Genomic DNA, 22,424 nt, shown 5'->3' on the forward strand with positions numbered 1-22,424 from the left:
TGGGAGATTAAGGAGTGCTTCCATGCCAGCTGTTGGGGTAGTTCTCATAGCCCCTGTGATGCATAGGCAAGCAAGCCTTTGTACTTTTCCCAGTTTGGTTATCGCTGTTTGTTGGATAGATTTGCTCCACCATACTAGTGCCCCATACAGTATGATTGGTCTAACCATTTGGGTGTATATCCAGAGGGCCATACTAGCGCTGAGGCCCCAGGATCTCCCTATTAATTGTTTGGTTGTCCAAGAGGATTTCGTGGCTTTTTTTGTTATATTATTTATATGTGATTCCCAAGTGAGTTTTTATCTAAGGTTAAACCTAGATATTTGACCTCTTCCTTTAGTTCTATCACTGTTTCATTTATTTTCAATGCAGGAAACTCTAACTTTCTTTTTCTTTTGAAGGGGATTATTGTGGTTTTGTTAGGGTTGATCGACAGCCCCTCCTTTTTACACCATTCCCATGTTGCGCTCAAGGCATTTTGCATTAAGTCTGTTAGGGTCCTTATATGGTAGCCTTTTATTATAACAGATATGTCATCTGCATAACCAATGGTTATAAATCCCTTATTGTTTAGGTGCTGCACCAAGTCATCAACTAGTAGGGACCATAGCAGTGGAGAAAGAACTCCTCCTTGCGGACATCCCTTTACTGTTGTGACATTAAGTTCAGCTTGGCCTAACGAGGCTTTAATAATCCTCTGATTAAGCATTTGGCTTATCCAGTGTGTTAATATTGGGTTTGCACCTCAATGCAGAAACTCTAACTTTCTTTTTCTTGTGAAGGGGATTATTGTGGTTTTGTGAGGGTTGATCGACAGCCCCTCCTTTTTGCACCATTCCCATGTTGCGTTCAAGGCAATTTGCATTAAGTCTCATTAAGTCATTAGATAACTCAACGTGAAAATATTATTATTACTATCTAAGAATTATTATTACTTACTTTGAGCTGTGAATTGTGAGTTAAAGTAAGCAACAAATGCAAAGTTAATACTATTTGGGTTATTCGAAGCAAAATGAGCGAGAAGAGCGCAAATAGAAAGGTGCAAGTACTGACTGGATTATTTTGAGGGAGCCACAGTTTTAAGCCGTCTCGAACTCCTTCTTACGGTTATATAAAAAGGTGTTCTAACGCAGAAACGTTTTAGGTGGTTATGCCATTGTCCATTGAGAGCCAATCGCTACAAGAAAAATTATTTTATTTTTTTCATTTAATGTTTCATATTCACAATGAGTTTCGAGCTGGACCTTTTCTACTTAAATGGCAGCGCTAGAAAACCAACCTTGTTTATAGCTACACAGTTCGACTTAAGGGGTTACATACTTCCAGAATTTTCAAAAAGTTGAGTTCTTTTTTTTACAGATTATTATTCTTTATAGTTTTAGGCGTATTTCTGAGGAAGTTGATTGTAAAATTTCCCTAGAGATACAAAGTTATGGTAGAAAGTGTAACTGCCCGACGAGAGTTTGATGGGCACAGGTAGCTGTTCTTCGTTTGAGGCAGCTGGCCGTTAGGAAATGAGCTTGAAAGTTTAAACTCGTTTTTCTCGAAACTACTTTTTCCGGCACGGTCTGCATGATAACTCATACAGTTTTTAATATTTTTTTGATGGGGTGTTTTTTTTTAAATATTCGAAGTTTGAGAGTGAAGGAAATGCGTAGGAAACGGCCCAATTGGTGGCAAGAAAACTCATAGATCTTGCACCAAGATAACGCATCGTCTCACAAGGCTCATATTGAGAACACTTTTTTGACCAAAATCTCGACAAATATCATCGAACAACCACTGTACTCACCGGATTTAGCCCCCTGTGTCTTTTTCCTTTTCCCAAAACTTAAATTGCCAATCCGCGGACGGAGCTTTGAGTAGATAGAGGCCATTAAGGAGAACTCGCTGAAGGAGCTGAGGAAGAAGATCTCTTTAAACGCGTTTAAAATGTGCTTTGATGAAACTTGAATAACACCTTGCACAGCTCTGAAAGTTCTAATATAAAAAAAACTTGCCCCTTTCTGTACACATTTAATTTTCTAATTGCAAATTGGTGGCAAGGCCTCCAGATATATGTTGCATATTCTCATATAGAGCGAGCTAAGGAAGTGAAGAGTGATTTGAGAGTGTAAAGGTCAAAGAGCTTCGAGCTATTACGCCGTACAAAACTTAAGATAGACTAAGAAGTATATAAAAAAAATTAACTTGACTATTGAATGAAAAATACGAATTGGAGACCTCCCGTAGATATTTGAATCCATAAACAGATTGAAGTCAAATATTAGCTATACTAGAAGGGGATAAAATACATTTTGAGTTTTGACGAAAGTAACATGGAAACATCTCTTGATATTTATAGAGATGCTAGAGTTACTACATCTGCAAACGAGCGCTAATTTTCGATTGTAACTTAGGAACATCCTCAGTTTTTCTAAACGCAGAAAATATTTTCAACTCATATGCATACAGAAGAAAGTTGGCAAACGAAAAACAAGTACTAATATCATTAATAAATAGAACGATGAGAAGAGGACCTCAAATACTGCCTTGAGACACCCCTGAATACGCAATGAAAGGCTCCACGCATTCGCTCTCAATCATTACTACACATCGTCTACCGGATAAATAAGATTCCAACCAAGAAGACAAAATTAAAACCAAGCGAGGCCAATTTACGTAATAGAATATGTGAGAAATTCTATCAAATGCTGGAGAAAAGTTCGTTAAACACAATCGACTAGAAAACCTTCAGCTAAACTTTGAAAACTAATATTCGCCAAAGGTGACAAGGTAGGAAACCAAGGCAATATATTAAAGGTGATGTTAGTAAATCAGCTGATTTGCTTTTTTTTCCTTCGCCGTGGCCATGTGGCTGTCAGTACAGAATAAAACAAGGCGAATTATTTGTTTGTTTTCCACTTTTTCAATACTTTGCCGTGACAATCAAACGTATAAAACATTGTTGTTGGTCTAGTGCCACCACTTTTAATAAATGCGTATTGGCTGGGAACTGTAGACCTACCCGTGACAAATCCACGCCGATTGGGCGAAATTAAATTTTAAGTAGCAAAGTACATCCTTTCTTGCACCATTCCTTCGAAAAGTTTGGTTATAATGGAACGCTTCGGAGGCGGCCTATAATTACACACTTCATTCTTTGTGCCACTTTTGAAATTTGCACTAGAAAAAAATAAGCCTCACTATTTCCAATTTCCGTGGTACTTGAAATTTAGTGCACTAAGTGCATGTCTGGCTTACAGAAGAACAATATAACTTTTAGTCAGGTCATGCTGTGTGTTCTTAAAAGCATTCACCAGACTTGGCACCCAACGACTAGTACCTCTTGAGAAAATTGAATCAATTCCTTTGTGGAAAACCTTTTTCGTGAAATAAAGAAACTATTAGGAAGCCTGTAGAACAGCATTTTGTAAAGCTTCCGGAAAATCATTATGAAGATGGTATAGGAATAGGATAAAAAATATTTTAGTGAATATTTTCATTTACAAATTCTCATCCTTAATTTATTTATTTTTTCCTCAATCCTCTCGGCAAGACTCATCCTTGAGTTGGTTCGTTAATCTATTTTGATTTCTGACAGAGTAGGTGATTAGCCTGCCGCTAAGTAATGGGAATGCCCACCTGTCGTTGCTTAGAAACAACGCCTTCTTACTGCGCCATCTGTGTTTCACATTTTTCTGGCAGGAGGATCGTACAGATGGTTGAGGACTTCGCTAAATTTGGTGTGTCTGCCCATTACCGCACCTGATGCAATGTGTAACTTTGTGTTTTTCTTTGTTTTTGCTGATTTTACCAGCCACAATGCAAATAATGCGCTGACTATTGTGCGGGAGTTAGCGGTAGGTTAATCACCTAACCTGTCAGAAAGAAAAATAGGCCCTATGCTACCGAGTGGAGGGAACAAGGAAAAAAATTGTGTGGGAGTACGGATGGATAGATAAGGTTTTGGAATGAGTTTTTTTTAGAAACAGGGACAGTAGGTAAATTTGGGATGGCAGGCTAGTGCACTTACACTAGACTACCGAGGACGCTTTAATTTATGTAAATAAATGAAAACTTAAAAAAATGTAAAACTGGTCTAAAATGGTAATAGACCTGTCGCAATGGGTCTGTTGCGTCCATTGCGGCAACGAATCTGAGTGAATCTGTTTTGCTCTCAGTAAAATTCCTTGCCGCAACGGACGCAAAGTACCCATTGTGCCAACCCTATAATACAAGCGCACGTTCTTGAAGAAATTAAAAAAAAAAAATCCATTTACTATCATTAAATAAATGCAAAATAAATGGAACTCTATCACAAAAAAAAAAAAAATGTTTATGCAAAGGCATAAATGGCAAAAGTCTGCCGCTTTAAGGGAAAAATTACAATAAATACCAGCAAACACCATCCTCATAAACACCCCCCGGGGAACTTACACTTACTTACAATCACCACCTGGCTGTCCTACTTTACGCCATCGCGCCCTCTCTTTCCAGCCATTAGAACAGTAATCAACAGAAAAATCGCCGCCAAACGATGGAATATTTGAAATTTTCCGCAACGACGGGTCGCATAACAACTTTAGCAGCATTGCAGGACTGCAATAAATACTATTACTCACTAAGGGCAAATATCTTCGTCGCTTTTGCACCCCTCCCAAAACAACTTGCACTTTCAAGAGAGACAAATGAAGATGACGAAAAACAAGTGGAAAAGACAAATAAAAATTTTCTAATTACTACTTAGTTACGTCAAAGCATTTGTATGGAAGTGGTTGAGAGAGAGAGAGGGGGAGAAAAAGGAGGAGTGGGGCAAAAGAGTGAGGTAATGGAAAATAATTTGGCTCTTGGTTGTGTCAAAGGAACTGAACTGTAAATACATACTCCCAGTAACCTTGGCCTTAAGTTGGTGTGCGCTCTGCTTAAGTTTGTTGTTGTTGCCTGCTTGTTGTCACCGAACGTCGCTCATACATACACATACATATATACATATACACTCACATACATATAAGTATTGCGCAAAGTGCCAGTAGCATTTGGCATTGAGGGGCGCTGTATTTATTGTCAACGTTACGGTAATTGGCATGACAGTTGATGTCAGTATTGCGGAGACCGAGAGAAGAAGGTGAAAAGTTACACAAATGTAAATTAAAATAAAACGAGACAATTTTACGAAACAGCGTGGAAATGCATATATTAACATTTTGTGCCGTTAGATTAGAAAAAAAGTAATTAAGGCAAAAGTTATATTTTTAGTTTAAAAAAGTTTGTTAACGTTCAGCTACCGAACTTTGGGGTTTTAATTTAATTTCAAATAAATCCTAATGATACCTTTTCATAATTAAAGCAAATTTTGTTGTTAGTTATGAATGCAGAAGTAAGGGTGGCTGTGTACTTTCTGTTGTTAAACAAAAATTCAGAGCGATTTTTATTAATACTAATTAGAAGGAAATATGCATTTGAGCTGAAAACCATTTGCATAGAATTATATTCGGATTTATTTTTACTTCATAATTTAGGGAGGTTGGTTCTGCTGAACCCAGTTCAATTTAAAATGACAGTAGAATGCAAGTGGAACGAGAAAGAGTATACAAATTCTTGATGGATTCACAAAAGAAAATGAATAAAAAATAAAATAAAATAATTTTGCGAAAATAAATGCAGGGATGTGAATTATACAATATTTCACTATTCTGCTATTGCTTAATATTTCGAATGTAGCAATAAAATAATAACTAAATACAGATATACTTTAGACATGGTGAGCTACCAGGAATGGCAGAGAAAGAGATTGCTCCTTCCGAATTCGCCGTGTCGTAAGAGTCCATCTATAAACAAACAAAAGGAAGCGGAATTACAGGCCCGTCGAGGAAAATTCGGAAAACATTTCGAAAGCTCTGGAGCAGTAGCGCTAAGTCTAAAACCGCTGATAAAGGGACATATTTTTAGTGTATTGTTTCCTGATTGACATTGGAGTGCCGGAGTAAGTGCTAGTGAAACGATGAGTCGAGAGCAGTCAGAAGAGCTGCGATACTAGAGTCACTTCGCGCCGGAAAAAGCCCTAAAGAGATAATTGAGTGGTTTGGCTACAAAAAAACGCAACCCTGGATGGACCACGTGGCTGCTGGAAGAGAATATGTATTTCAGCAGGACTCCGCACCTGCTCACAAGGCAAAGAAGACTCAGGCTTGGCTCCAGAACAACCTACCCTACCACTGGTCACCAGATTTTTGGCCACCTTCAAGCAAAGACTGCAATCCTCTTGATTATTACGTGTGGGGCACAGTTGAAGCAAAAGTTAACGCGAAGCCTCATAACACTAAGGACGCTCTGAAGACAACCATCGAGGAAGTGATGACCACAATGGACAAAGAGGAGGTAGCTCGCGCATGTGGGCGCTTCAGGTCCCGGATGGAACAGGTAATTGCACGAGTTGGAGGTTACATTGAATAATTTCCAACTATGATATGTGTACTCACTAGGGCGGGTCGATTTAAAAATCGCTCATTGCTCTGTGAAAATTGTATTCTAGGCATCAAAATAAGAAACTTTGCCGAAGTAACCATACCTCTAAAACGAATTCTGATATCCCCCAATTTCAAAATATCACCATTTTTGGCCTTTATATGAAAAAATCAGCTAAATGGCTATGTTTTCTCTTTATTTTTATTTATTTATAATAATAAAGTGCAAATAAAATTATTTTTGAGTAAATATCCAATAGTTTTGTTTTTAAGTTTAACATTCCTGACTTACCTCGATGGCCTTGTACTTGTTTGTGAAGAAAAAGAGTAGGCGAAAGCAATGGAAACAATCAAACACACACTTTCTAGCCACGGTTTCTTCCGCACAAAAACGAAAGAAACTACATTTGGGGGCTTTATATTAATTTGTGCTTTAACAATTTAATATGCGGCACTTCGTTTGTTTAGTTTGTTTAGTTTTTACCTCACAAATCACAATATAACAAAGCCATTCACTGGCTGTTGACAAAAATGCAATTTTTCCTACTTTTGTTTGTTTGTTTTGTATTGCGAAGGAAGCTGACGTCAGAGTTAAGTAACTATTTTTATTGGCGCCACCTGCAGTACACTTATGCTTGAACTTTTTGAACTCGAGTTTATCACAATATGGTCGCCGTAACATTATTCCTACAAAACTGAGAAGAAACTGAATCTAAAATTAAACTAGTTTTTTTATGTTAAATTAATTACTTATGCCAGAACTCAACATCAAACTTTCGCGGTGTGGTGGCTTTCAGCGCTTTATTCAGCTGATAAATCTCATATATTTTTTCCATATAAAAAACAATGTCGTCGATTTGTTATATGGAGAAAATACCTTCAACGAAAAAATTAAAAAAAAAAAAAAAAACAGTCTAACGGTTAGACGCGATAGAATGGAAACCTTCCGTCAAACAAACTGAGGGAATGAGACAAAAGCAGCATTAGGAGCGGGATAATTATAGGTTCATTATAATATTGCTATAAAGTTCATATTTTATTTTCTTCATTTTATTATTATTCTTCCTCAATGTTTTCAATTTCAACAAATGATACGAGTGGCTTATGATAGCTAAAATATGATACAAATGCTTTGGTTTCGATGTTGTCAACATATCTTTGAAATACCGCGTCAATTGTTGTTTTTGATCGTGTTGTCGATTCAGTGCGATTGTTACACATTTTTAAATTGAATGTTGTATTGAGAAAGTCAATTAAAGGAACCGCTGTGTCCAATGCAAAATTTACGTTAAAATCGCCACTTAAAATCATTGGAACTTTATCGTAATCTTTTCTAAGTATCCGCGATACTTCTAGTGTATACTTTATGAAATTTTCGTGAATGAATTCCGTGATGCTATTTATTGATTGATTCGGTAAAATATAAATTGCCACAATTAAAACTGTTTTTCCATTGCGCAATCTGGTTTCGCATGCACACATTTCTCCCACTTTAGAGAGCTGAACAGACAGTGATTCTAGTTGCTGTGCATTCAGATCTATCTGTGGAGGTACAATACGAGCAACGTCATTTTGATTGTGGTATATTGCAACACCGCCTGCAATTGCGGTTTATATTTATAAATGAAAAATGAAAATATTTACGAATATAAAAATACGGACGCAATACAGCACACGCGGTTGCTATTATGAGCGTCGTAACGCGTATATTACACAGACGTACTAACATACACACAAACATTCGTAGGACGCTTGGTCTAAGCAAGTATTAGGTAGTGTAGTATAGGTATACATAATGCCTTCTCGCTCACCGTGGCTCCGTAATACGCAGGCGCGCACACATACGTACTAGCATACATACAAACAAACATACGTATGACGCTTGAACTAAACACCAAAGCAAGTAATAGACAGTGTAGTATACATACTACAATACTCACTATACTAGCGTGGCTCTGCAGTACGCAGCCACACACATATACGTATATCAACATATAACGCTTCGTGGTGTCGCTTTTTCGTTTCATCGAGTCTCAAATCACTCCCAACGATTCTAAAGAAATTTTCACTTCAAAAAAATTAAAGGGATTTTTGCGCCACTCCTAACTTGCATTTTACGGTTAGGTTAGGTTTTTGTGGCAGTCGGTTTAGAATAGCCAAGTCATAGATCATTTAGGTCCGTTGTGGTAGCACTGTGCAATACGGAAAGCTCAGTGTTTACTCATCATGGAACACTTTAGACGCTCTTATGGAGCGTAGGGAGTCAAACGAGTATTTTCCTAACAACCTTGCTCTACTCTACTCCTCTACTCTAGCTAAGGCTGGACAATAACTGTTTGTTCGTCGCCTCTGCAACTTCTGTAGTATTGAGAAAATACTCCTAACCTAGAAAAGTGACTGACTAACAGCCAATGGCCAGTGGTACAAGCCACGACCTTCGAGATGCTCTCTCTCTTGAGAGACATAGCAATTCTCCTAATCTTTTTTTATCTATTAGCCTGGTTGTAACAAAAATATATTTTTTTCTCCTTGACCTATTGGCCTCTTGGAGAATATTATTTGTATCCTTAATTTGCAAGTTGCCATAAGAATTACAATATTGCCTCTCTTTTCGTCATATCTCTATATCCCGGAACCCATATAAGACTGACCTTGAAGACGGTTCTAGTATCATTCAGAGCTGTCAGGAAATCCTGAGCAACCTTTCATCTCAATATAACTGCTTTCATCGATTTCATGGCCCTTGCACTTTACTACACCAAAAATTAATGAGCTATAAAACTGGATACCAGAAATCCTTCTAGGAATTCTAATTAACAATCGAGAAATTGTGATTAGTGGAATTTTTTAAATTTTTGTTTAAATTTTTAAACTTAGATTTATATGGTTGTTTAGACAATGACCAATACTTTTATAAAAAAGAAATAGTAAATATAAAAAAAGTTTAAATAGTAAAAAAGAAAGAAAAATAGTCAAAACTGGTCAAAAATGTTGAAGTGTTATAATTTTCGTGTATATGGAAAACAACAATTCTCAAAAAAATTTTGATTTAAGGTATTCTGAAGTAAACATCTACGTTTCAGAGCTCAGTTCAGCTCGTTTTATTATAGGCGCCTTCGATTCTCCACTTCTCTGCTCGCCATCTGTGGACTCTGCTCACTTGACGAAAAATGTGCATGTGAAAGCAACAGCAAAGTTATCGAATAAGATTCGCCGCTAGTAGGTAAAGTTATGCCCCATAAACTATGTAGTATAACTTACTATTTTCAATGCTGCCAAACTCTTCTCTGATATTGAGGATATTTCATTAGACCGCAATTGGTAGTTTTTAATAAAGGATTTTCCAATAAGAGGTGTTATTTTGAATAGCCCGCTATTTCGGTAGATGTCACTTTAGAAGCTGTCATTTTTTGATATTTGACAAGTAGAAACTACGCCATTAATAAAAATGGAACGATGCACGCTTAAGCAACGCATTGAAATTATTAAAATTCACTATAAAAATGGTGAAAATTTCGCAGAGACGGTTCGTAAAACTCGAGCATTTTTGGGTCATCGTTAAGCACCTTGTCGGACCGCAATACAGAAATTGGCGAAAGAATTCGAGCTGCTTGGACACGTTAGTGATGTGAAGAATACAACCCGAAAATCGAAAATATTGCTGTTGTAGCCGAAAGTGTTGAAGAAAACCCAGGTTTGTCCATTCCTCGTCGTTCTAATTCTTTGAATTAGGCATTCCACAAACGTCATTATACCGTATTTTGCATAAAGATTGGGGTCTTAAGTCTTACAAAGTCCAGTTAACACAAGAACTCAAGCCGGCCGATCATCAACAACGTCGTGTCTTTGGTTTCTTTGATGATTGGGTCGTTGAAATGCACGAAAATGATTCGGAATTCCATCGAAAAATCATCTTGAGTGCTGAGGCCTTTGTCCATCTTGGTGGCTTCTTCAACAAGCAAAATTATCGGATTTGGTTCTCAGATTGCTCCAAGAGTTATTGTTGAAAAGCCTCTCTATGCTCAACGTGTGACTGTTTGGTGCGATTTATGGTCCGGCGGAGTCATTGGACCTTACTTTTTCGAAAATAATGCTGGAACAACAGTTACGGTGAATGGATTGCGCTTTTGAGAGATTATTACCCATTTTTTATGGCCGGAATTGGATGCTATTGATCTGGACAACGTTTATTTTCAACAAGACGGCGCTACGTGCCACACAAGAAACGAAACTATTGATCTTTTACGGGAATAACACATCTTATTGTAAAACCCTTTATAAAGTAAACAACAACGAAAGGTTTAATCTCTTCCAATCAGCATGATTTTTTAACAGGTAGGTCTACTGGCCGTTTTCCAACCTGGCCGTTTTCAGTGAATGTGGTACCGAATCATTTTCGTGTGGACATTTGTTTGCATCTACACTGATTTCTACAAGGCCTTTGATACTGTGCCACATAGAGTTATTTTGTGTAAGATGCTTTCTTTCTTGGCTTTCACTCGGTTCTTTTATGGCCGGTCTTTTTTTATGGTTGAAATCTTATCTAAATGAATTGTCTTGTGTTTCATTCCCACTTCTGGGGTGCCTCAAGGTGGTATTTTGGGCTTCCTAATTTTCGTCTATTTATAAATGATATTAGCTGATGCGTTGTATAATACCTTCCAGACACCTATTATATGCAGATGACTTAAACATTTTTGCTTCATTAAGAAACCCTGAGGATGTGCGATAAAGTGTGATAAACTTACAAAGTAGGGAAACACAGAATTTGGCACAATTCAAAGGAATATAAAAAGAAGTTCTTTCTTCTCCGCTTTGAATTAAATTAAGATGGCACAACCAAACGTTTTTCAACTCAGCATTCATTCCGCTGCTGACTGCATCGAAATCTATAAAAAAATAGCTCTTGCCATTCTACCAAGTGAAATTCCATTTTAGCTGAAAACCGTCTTCGTAAAAATTACCATAGAAATGTACAAATACAGAAATGAAATGAAAACGAAAACGAAAGTGTCAAACAATAATGCAAATGCGATGAGAAAGGCGTGCAGAAAAAACAGATCTGAAACGAGAATTTTGTACTTTGCTGCTGACTAAATAAATATTTAGTTATCTACGTAAAATAACAAAAAAAAAAGGTCAAAGGAGTACTAAAGCCAAACTAGGAGCTGTACACTCAGTCGTGATCCAAAACAAGGTGACTATTTAAGTTTTTGGGTTGCGTACACGCGATTTTCGATATTTTTAGAAGCGCTTAAAGACGGGATTACAGGATTACTCTGAATCTCATAAAATAGTTTTGTTAATCGATAAAAATAAGTATTTGTTGAGAAAATTAAATGAACAAAACCAGATAAACCCGATTGTCAAACAGAAAGTTTCACAAAAATTTTAAAAATTGTTCAAAAATTTTGGTATGCAGAAAAATATAGAGAAAATCAGCGGAATGTTTTAGCAACTTCCTCTTTGTTGTACCAAAATTTAATAAGCTAAACCTAATAAGCTATTAAGCCCAACTGCATACAGAAAATTTGTCTAGAAATACAAGTTAAAAATCATGGAGTTGTGTTGTGAAGTTTGTGTACTTCTTTTTTTAATTTTTGTATAAATTCCGAAATTAGATTTATATGGGTTTTGCTAGACACTGAGCTGTACTTTTCAAAAAATAATAAAATACATTAAAGAGAAAAAAAATAGATCTATTCAGAAATGACCTAACAGTGGATGGTAATAGGCAGATGCAGCTTCTGACGTTTTACATTAGAACAGTAACTGACGTTGAGTGCAATGCTCAAGCCGCTTCAATATGTTGCACACAATCGCCTTAGAAACACCAAAGAGACGTCCTACTGTCTCATACTCTGCGGAATATCGCAGCGTATATAAGGCGATAGCAACTCTCTTCTCCAATGGTATGCAGGGAAGGGAACATATTGTTCATAAAAGGTACCGTGTCTACCCTGAAGAGTATGTTTTATTTAAAGGTAAGAACTACAATACTTTATGTCTTTCATCTTTACTTAGTACTCAAGTACTTCTCGGACTCACTACTTTCGATAAAGCTAATGTTGACCAAACTACAACTTGAGAATGATGAAACATTAGCATCTTTTTATGCATTTCGGTCTCTTGTTGACATTTTTGCAATGCAAAGTATTGTTGAATAGATTACGAGTCCGGAGCAATCAAATTCTTATCCTTCTTTTCCTAAGAGAAACAATAGAATGGCTTTTCTTAGTTTGGTATTCATCGCATCCATTTGAGTTTGTTTTAGAATGCGTCTCTTGTATTTACGATTGAGTTAAAATTGGCTTCTTCCAACTTCACCACAAAAGCTATAGAAACAAGCTGACAAACTAAGCAGATATCTAATGTTTACATTCAACTGCTGCTTGATGATGGATATCAAGGTGTAAATACTATAGATTATCTTTTCGGGTTAACTTTGAGATATCCTTTACTTCGTAATATGAGTGGCCTCTTTTAAAAACGTAAATTTGGCTAAACACTTAATAAAGGGTGTTAACAGTATATTTTTTTGCCTCTCGGAAGGCACGGGGACATCTAAGTATATTTCTTATATGGGAGAAAAAGCTATCACAAAAACCGTTCGTCATATTACACTGTTTTAAAGTGATATAATTTCTTGTATCTAGGCTCTAAATTGGTTTACATATACATTTTTTCAGTACGAAAAACTTACCTCTTGCGGCTATTAAAAGTACGGCAGACTTCTAACTGCCAGCCTCGAAAATTTATGTGCGGGATCCTACAGACATCGCTTTGGAATCCTTGTATTCCGCTGCTGGATTAATTTTTATTTACTTACTTGAATATTTATTCATACAAAATAGCCATTTCTTATACACTTTTGCTTGAACTGCTAACTGTTTTGTTTAAACAGAATTTGGAATATTGCACTCATGGAATTAACCAACCTTTCACTGGTAGCTACGAATTTGCAACTGGCACATCTCACCCGCATTCTTTTTGGAGCAGATGGTTAAGCGCCTAAAAAGGCAAGTTTTCCGAAAGCCAGACACATGTTTTATTAATATTTTTCGCACATTTTCGGTTATTAGCTGTGCAAAATAGACAAACACAATTTGATTGGACTACCGTCGCTGAGTGAGTTTGTGCGATACCAGCATTCGGTCTGACCAGAGTTCGAAGCGTTTTTTTTTTTTTTTGATTTATTTGTTTTATGATCACCGCAAGTAATGGCAGGTGATGGAAAACCTCTGATGTAGTTTGGTTATGAAAGAAGTTACATCTGCCGCTTATTAGGCGGCCGTTTATTTATTGTACACTCAGACGCAAGCAGTAATGGCAGCAGAAACTCGGCCAAAATTCTAACAAAGGATACATTTGCCAATTATTGAAGCAGGCACAAATCTACGCACGTATAGATAAATCAATTGAAAAGTCTGCTCGCTTAGCGAGATTGATTTTCTCTTTCGGTGGCTGCATAGCAAAATCCTCCACATTTTCGCCCGTTTATTTGGGCTTTTCATTTGCATTGTTCTTTGGCGCGCCAATTTAATTAAATTTCCAACTTTCGCCCTTTTTTATTGACTCTTCTCAGGCGTGCCATATTTGAATATAAATGGGAATGCCTGTTCATATAAATATACACACTTATTTGATTATTAAAGCTCTATTCTTAATTTAGTTATTTGTCAGGTGATGGATACCTGAGTAACCCTACTCAGCCTTTCGTCCAACTCCTTACATATTTCGAACTCAGTAGATTGAATGATTGGCACCTGTCAGGCCTTCACCTTTTTTGCTGTGCCTTTCACTCTTAGCCTTCTGCGAGATGTTAATCTGAACAGAATTCATTCACCTGGACATTGATCCTTTAAGGCAGTTATTTATTTTTAGCTTTCAAATTAATTTTGTGCCACCACCAGTCGACGTGTTATAAATAGATTTTAATTACCTGAGTGGATGCAATCAAGCCTGTTGAAAATTAGATAAATCAATTCAGTGTAATTGGCGCGTGTATCCTTTCTGAGATATTTGGTGTTTGGAAGTGCTTCTCCTCCAATTTGTGGCAAGCCCCCTGATGTGACACAAATGAGAGATTCCTGGGTTTAATGTCTCCATTAATGATGATTTTTATGTTATTTATCTCCATTTATGACAACTAATGGACACAGTTTGGTAAAGTAAGACAGTACTTAGTGGAATGCAGAAAGTAAATATTTGTATTGTGACACATTTCAAAATTTTTAGAAGAAATAATTATGCATATTTTAAGCTAGCGTGCTTGGATTGCGTGCCTATAAAATACAGCTCGTGCAAGAACTGAAGCTAAATGACCATCGTTTGCGTTGCCTTTTTGCTGATTGGGCTCATTTAGATGTATCAGATCAGTCCATAAGTTCGTGCGTATTTTACCCATCATTTCACTTTTCTACGATTAATGCATACAAAAAATTATTCGCGGAATATAACGGAACTATTTATATTTTCTGTGATATATTGTGCATTCAACAAGTGACTTTAATCGCGGATAGAAGTACGTATTGTTAAAAAATAAAATGGAATCTTCGGACGCGTATAAGAGGCATATTTTGTATTTTTTTTATTAAAGTCGTAAAAATTCAACAACTGCTGCTGCTGCAGAAATAAACACTGTTCCCGGAGAGGATACCGTGAGTGTAAGGACAGCGCAAAAGTGGTTTTCAAAATTCCGAAGTGGTAACTGCGACGTGGAGAATGCCCCGCGCGCTGGTCGTCCTAAAGTCTTTAACTCCGACGCCTTGCTCGAACTCGTGGAAGCTGAGCCAAATTTGACAGTCGTTATGATAGCTCGGAGGTTAAATTCATCGCATGGAACAGTTCACAGGCACCTGGTTCAGTTGGGAAAGGTTTCAAAGTTGGGAAAATGGGTTCCGCATAGACTATCCGTCGCCAACCTTCAGCAGAGAGTGAATGTGTGTTCTCAGCTGCTGCAACGGCTTGAAAATGAAAGTTTTTTGCAATAATCCTTTACAATAATCCTGTTCGCAAACGCCAATGCTTAGATAAAGATGAAACACCAGAACCGACCCCTAAAGAGACTAGACTCCTGTCTATTTGGTGGGATATGACCGGTATTGTTTATTATGAACTTCTGGAACCAAACCAGAAGATAACTGCTGATTATTATTCCCATCAGCTATCAAACCTGAATGAGGCTCTTAACAAAAATCGACCGTCTTAAGGAGTACTTCCTGTTACTAATATGGGATTGAGGTCCGCGGAAAAGGTGATAATCACAAGGTGCAATATCCGGAGAGTACGGTGGATGCGGCATTAGCTCCCATTCGAGCTCGTTCAACTTGCCTAATGTTTGCCTTGCGGTATGAGGTCTTGCGTTGTCGTGGTGAAACAAAACTTTGCGTCTATTCATTTAAAAGAAGCTATACAAAGGGATATCGAAGCGTATTTTGGCTCTAAGGACAAACAATTTTTTGAACAGGGAATACAAATTTGCCTAAACGTTGGGAAGACATTGTAAATATTGAAGGAAAATATATTAATGATTAATAAATACTTTAAATATCTTTTTTATTAATTTTAAAACCACCTTTAAAAAACACGCGAACTTATGGACTGACCTGATATTTATTATTCAGATTTATTGAAAAAATAGTAGTAAAAAATTGGACTAATCGAATGGACTATGTATTTCTGCCATGAAATTATCTATCACATTATATTGTAATAAAAAAATTCATTCGAACAATATTTCTGTTTTTTATTATCATTTTAGATCATCAAGCTTTTAAAAAGACAAGATATTTATCTCTATCCCTCTTCTTATCTCATCTCTTGCCTCTATTTGTATCCTGTTCTGCATCTTTTGATTTATATTTATTCTATATTTTTATCTCTATCTTTATCTCTATCTCTATCTCTATCTCTATCTCTATCTCTATCTCTATCTCTATCTCTATCTCTATCTCTATCTCTATCTCTATCTCTATCTCTATCTCTATCTCTATCTCTATCTCTATCTCTATCTCTATCTCTATCTCTATCTCTATCTCTATCTTTATCTCTATCTTTATCTTTATCTCTATCTCTATTTCTATTTCTCTCTCTATCTCTATCTCTACATCTATCTCTATCTCTATCTTTGCTTTTTTTGTTTTTTTTTTTTTGGGGGAGGGGAAGCTTCAAAAGCTTATGGCCGATGCCGTGGTGTGGGACTTTAATCCAATTAAACTCTTCCCTCTCTACCCTCTTCTTCTACGGTGTGTCCGCCCGGAATTTTACCTGTTGAGACTACATTATTACTCAATCGTCTGTTATTGCCATTCTGTTCTGTACATTGCGTTACGGAGCTCTTTCTAGGGATCTACGAGCATATTAAACATATTGAAAGTTCTTCGTGATATTTCTGGCTACTGCACAAGTCATTTTCTAGTTTTCTTTGTATTCCCACAAATGTGGGATAAGATTCGACTCACTTATGTTTTTACCAAACGCTCCCTCAAGCATATTTCGCTCATTAATGAAACGCGGGCACTGGAACAAGACATACCTCGCCGTTTCTTGTGCTCTATCTCTATGTTTATATCTACCTTTTTTAGTAGGAGGAAATCATCGAAAGCCTATAGCCGTTGTGGTCGTAAGTGTGGGACTTTAACCCAAGCGAGGTGGTTGCCCTCTTGTCTGAACAGTTTCTCCTCCCGGAATCTTGTCGTTAAGTAATACGTCGGGAGGCCGTTATGGAGCATGTGAACTTAAATCAATCAGTCTCTGTCAGTACGAGAAACTATCCGGCATTCGTCTTGCAACGCCTCCTCAGCATTCCCATCAGCTTGGAGATCAAGCTGTAGATGGCGCAGGTTTGCTTTTCGGACACATTCTTCATCACGCAGCGTTTTCATGATACGCGCTCCTACGCAACTTAATGCTCGCCGTTTTGCAGGTTCATCGCACATTTGCGTTATAAGGTTTGCCTCTGTGAGATGCTCGCCAAAAATGCTTCAAAGGTCTTCTCTTTCGGTGTCAAAACGTGGTAAAGGGAATAGCTCATGCCCTGTTCTTTCTGGTTCGTCAGGGCAGACCGGGCAAAAGGGGTCGCTTTCCAAATTAAAGCAGTGTAGAGACTTTTTAAAACATCAATGACCGCTCTTGACCGTGCTTCCTTCGATACCATTTCGCTATGTCTGGTGTCAGTTTGTGCGTCCAACGGCCATTTTTAGAAAGATACCAGCGTTGCTACCACTGCAAAGTCTACTTCTTCCGAGGAAGCAAAATTATTTTTTCCATACACTGTTAACCGTGGGGACCTCGTTTTGCGTATATTTTGAAATGAATTCCGTCTTGCTCACGTTTGGTTTAAAGCTAACTGCGCTTGCGACAGCACTGAGCTGATCCAAATTTGCTTGCAGATCAGGCCGGCAAAAGCGCTATGTCATCTGCGTACGCTAACTCTTTTAAGTGTTCGTAGAAGCTCTAGCAGACGCTACGTTTGCTTGCTGGCGTTTTATTCAACAAATAACAAATAACAATGGCAACGTGAGGTATACAGGGTTTGATTGAAAAGTAATGAGCCTTATTTTTTTTTAAGCAGTTTTATTAAACCTTTTGGCTTATACAACTAATATTCTTCAAAATAGGACCCTTGAGCGTCAATACACCGCTGGTAGCGGTCCTTCCACTGCAGGAAACATTTTTTAAACTCATCCGCCGGAATCGCGTTCAATTCGCCTGTCACAGTTTTTTGGATCGCCTCGATGGAGTCGAAACGCCTCCCATTCAGCTTCCTTTTCAGGCGCGGGAACAAGAAGAAGTCCGGAGGGGACAGGTCTGGGCTGTAGGGAGGGTGGTGAAGCACCGGAACCCCCATCTTGGCCAATGCAGAGGTGCAGAGGAAGGCGGTGTGCGCCGGCGCATTGTCGTGATGAAGGGTCCAATTGTTGACGAGGTCGAGCCGAACCCGGGCGACGCGGTTTTTCAGCCGAAGGAGCACTTCTTTGTAGAATGCCGCGTTTACAGTGCTTCCTGGAGGTAGAAACTCCTTGTGGACGATGCTTCGAGAGTCGAAAAAGATGATCAGCATGGTTTTGGCCTTGGATTTCGATATGCGCGCCTTCTTGGGTCGTGGCGACTGGTTCGTGTGCCACTCCGCACTCTCTCTCTTGCTCTCAGGATCGTACTCAAAGCACAAGCATCTCCTGTGATACAATTGTCTAAAGTATTATCCTGTTCGTCACTTTCCAATACTTCACGACTCTTTTCCACACGCAATTGCTTTTGTTCATCAGTCAAAACCTTTGGAACCAATTTGGCACACACTTTTCGCATTCCAAGTTTTCCGGTCACGATTTCCCGCACATTGTAATAAGTTAAATTTAACTCTTCACTGATCTCACGTAGACTAGCACGACGGCCAATGTTCAAAAATTCACGAACCCGGTTCACATCTTCGTCTGTTTGCGTCGCCGAAGGCCTTCCAGATCACTGTTCGTCTTCGATGTCCTCCCGGCCTTCCTTGAACGACTTGTGCCACCGTTTCAGCTGTACTTGTTTTACACCGGATTTTGGGCGTAACACATCCGAGAGTTGTTTATTGTGTAAAATTTTACATCTAAAAACCTTTATAATGTGCTTTGATATCTTTTCCCGGTATGCCTCTGGAAGTCATTGATATTAAAACATAATTTCGATCGATGCTGTGAAATGCTGTGGCAAAATCGGTTAAACAAGCATGAATATCCGACTGGCATTCATTGATTTGTTCTAGAATTATGCGGAGATTGACGGTGTGATCGAAAGATGCCCTTTTAGTGCGAAACCCGATTTGCTGTTTACATAATTGCAGTTTATATAAATGCGTTTGTATTCCATTAAGCCGGATTTTGGACCCAATTTTGGATGGGATGCTGTTAACTGCGATGCCTCCATAATTTTCCAAACGGAGGTGCCACCTTTTTGAAAGCTTCATACCATATTCTAGCGCAGGTACGACGATTAGTCATTTGCACGAAATTATTTTTACTCACTAGAAATCATAAGATTTACAAGAAACTAAATAAGGTGACATTGTACACTCATTTCTGTTTATTTTGCTTGAAAAAGTAGCTGTAAATGAATCTCTAAAAACCATCCATTCGCAAATATTTTTTTATTTCTTTTCATTTTCTCATAAATAAATCAAGAAGAAATTCAATTAAAATAAGTCTTTTATTTTTTTATTTCTTTACACGTGACATTTATGTTTTCCTTTTACTTTCTACGAAAACATTTTTATACACCAACACAAACGCACAGTAGTCGCATGTATTGGATCCACACTTTGCAATCACTCCAAACTCAGTTCCCTTCAGCGCCAATAGCTTCGAATTTTCTTTTGTTGTTAAAAATTTCAAATCAATGTCAATTGTCAATGGGTCTTACACTTTGAATGCATACATACACACATACGCACACACAAGTAAACCCGTTTGTATGTACCTTCGTTTATAAGTCATTGTGGGCATTTATTTCGCTGGCTACATTTGATTTCGTTTGACGCATTCTGACCATGGCATTGACTCGGTACTATTTGTTATTATTTTTTGTTATTTTTTTTCTTTTGCGAAATAATTTCTATTATTGCCACAGTCATTACTATGGCCTGTACTAGCGCTTTTATTGGTTAATAAGTGAAAATTCTTTTGCGAATGCGGTCAATAGAGAGATACGCACGAGAGTGTGTGCGCTTGTGTGTGTGTGTGTGCGCTTGTGTGTGTGTGTGTGTGTAGCTCATTGGCAACACTTTCATTAGCTTTGATGACACATTTTCATTATTATTAGTCTGCCCATTTGAGATTTTTGATTCCTACTCTCGTCACTTGGACAATTTCATTTCACACACTTTCGATTCGTTTCATTGCCTTTATTTCGGGCGACAGACAGTGTAAGTGTTCTAAATTTGTGCATTAAAATTTTATGAATGAGCGCAAACAACAGCGCAGTGTGAATATTTTGAATAACCAATTTTTCAAAGTGTGGAAAGTATGCCCATTAATGAGTCTTATTGTGTGCGCTGAGCAACTAGCTGCTGTTTGGCTTATTATAGTCGATGATTGGACGAAAATTTGCAGGGCAATGGAGCAGTAAATGTATTTATGTAGATGATATATAAATAAAAACGCAGTGATTCACATACTTGTACAAATGGATTTTTAAAAATAAAAACTCAAAAGAAGTAAAATTAACTTTTCTCAGCATTTGGCAATATGATTTTAATAGAAAGAGCCAAGCATTCCATATTTACGAAAGACGATTTCATTTCTGAGGTAGTGACGGCGAACAGCGCAGTAGCGTAATTTATCAAATCAAGGCAAAGACTTTTCTGGTGGCTTTCTTAAGAGCCTGAATCATGTTTGGTGTGCTCTATGCAATGATTTTACGATTTGAAAAATCAGTTCCCTATTCCAGACATATCAATTTTCTACTAACTTTAGTTTTCCACCCGCCAGGGCGATAATCAGCAAAAACATAATTGGATTGAAAATGAATGAGAAAAAAACGAAATATACTTTGATGTCGAAAAAAGAGCAGATACATAGTACTCAGTGCAATCAAAATCGAAACATATGAATTTGAGCCGGTGAAAATGTTAACATATTTGGAATTTAAACTAAATTAAGAAAACCCAATGGGCATCACAATCGACGAAAGAACGCAAGCAGCCAATGGAGCAAACTTCTCACTTGCAAAACTCTTCAAACCGAAGCTCCTTAACCCCTTGCCATGCTTTAACGAACCAGACTCGTGATGAAAATTTTGACCCAAACATGAATATGATGAGTCAGGCTCGTTATTGAATGCTAGTTTTAATTTGTACGCCACCGGAGTTAGTCACTAATCTTATAATTGATGTTACATCATCTCGCGCATCAGTCTGATCTGTTTACCACGCGTTGACGCGTAAAACTTGTGCCCGAGTTTCGTCGAGCTAAATGGCACAGCAAGAGGTTAATCTGTAGGCCGACCAGTTTTGAGCTACGTCTCAGAGTCGTCGATATAAAGTGAAAAGGACAAAGCCCAACCACAAATATTTGATTTGAAAGAAACATTTTCAGAAAAGTCTTCGGAGCACTCAAAGACAATAACGGTGAAAGGCGCATAAGATGGAACCATAAACTTGGACAAACTAATAAAAGGAGAGTGGACACTTCATCAAAGCCCTAAGAATCCGATGGCTGGGTCATGTCACGAGAATGGACCCAGCGAGAGCTGAACGGAAAGTAATTGACGCTAAACAATTTACGACGATAGCAACAGGTAGACTTAGATGAAGATGGATTGATCAACCAATGTTGTCCGATCCGGGTCAAATATGCAACGTTTTGTTGTATAACTTGTTGCAATTTTAAAGGTACCTTCATAATGCCTCTCATAAAATTCTTGGTTCTTATTGGCGAAAAACTCTACTAATCGATTTTCACAATCTTTTCTTGTTACCGATTTCTTATCACTGAGGACACGAGAAAAAGGTGGTAATCGCTTAGTGCCAGGTCCGTACTATGTATTTTGGATGCATTAAAATATCCCAACGCAGCTCTCGATGGATTGATCAACTGGAGGATGATATGAGGAAACTAAAAGTAATAAAACTGGAAAGAATCAACTAAAGAGCTTGTCAAATGGAGACATTTTGTTCAACAGGCCAAAGTTTTGACAGAAACGATGATGATAATGATCCGCCGTCGTCCGACTCCTATTTGTGGCGTGGATCTTGATATTTTTCCACAAATAGATAGACCTACAGTTTCAGCCGACTCCAAACGGCAAATACTTTATTGTGGAAAGCATTTTCATGGCTGAACTACCCTCAGAGGTTTGTCGTTGTCTGCAATATAAGGAAAAACTTTCTGGTAATTTGGTATTTCAAGCACGGAGATTCAAGCCTGTGCGCTTCTTAATCGTAGTCCCGCAGCAATCCATTCGGCTCCGGCTTCTCTTTGTTATCATCCTGGATGACGTTA

The sequence above is a fragment of the Anastrepha ludens genome, chromosome 3 (genome assembly GCF_028408465.1).
Source record: "Anastrepha ludens isolate Willacy chromosome 3, idAnaLude1.1, whole genome shotgun sequence".
NCBI lineage: Eukaryota > Metazoa > Arthropoda > Insecta > Diptera > Tephritidae > Anastrepha > Anastrepha ludens.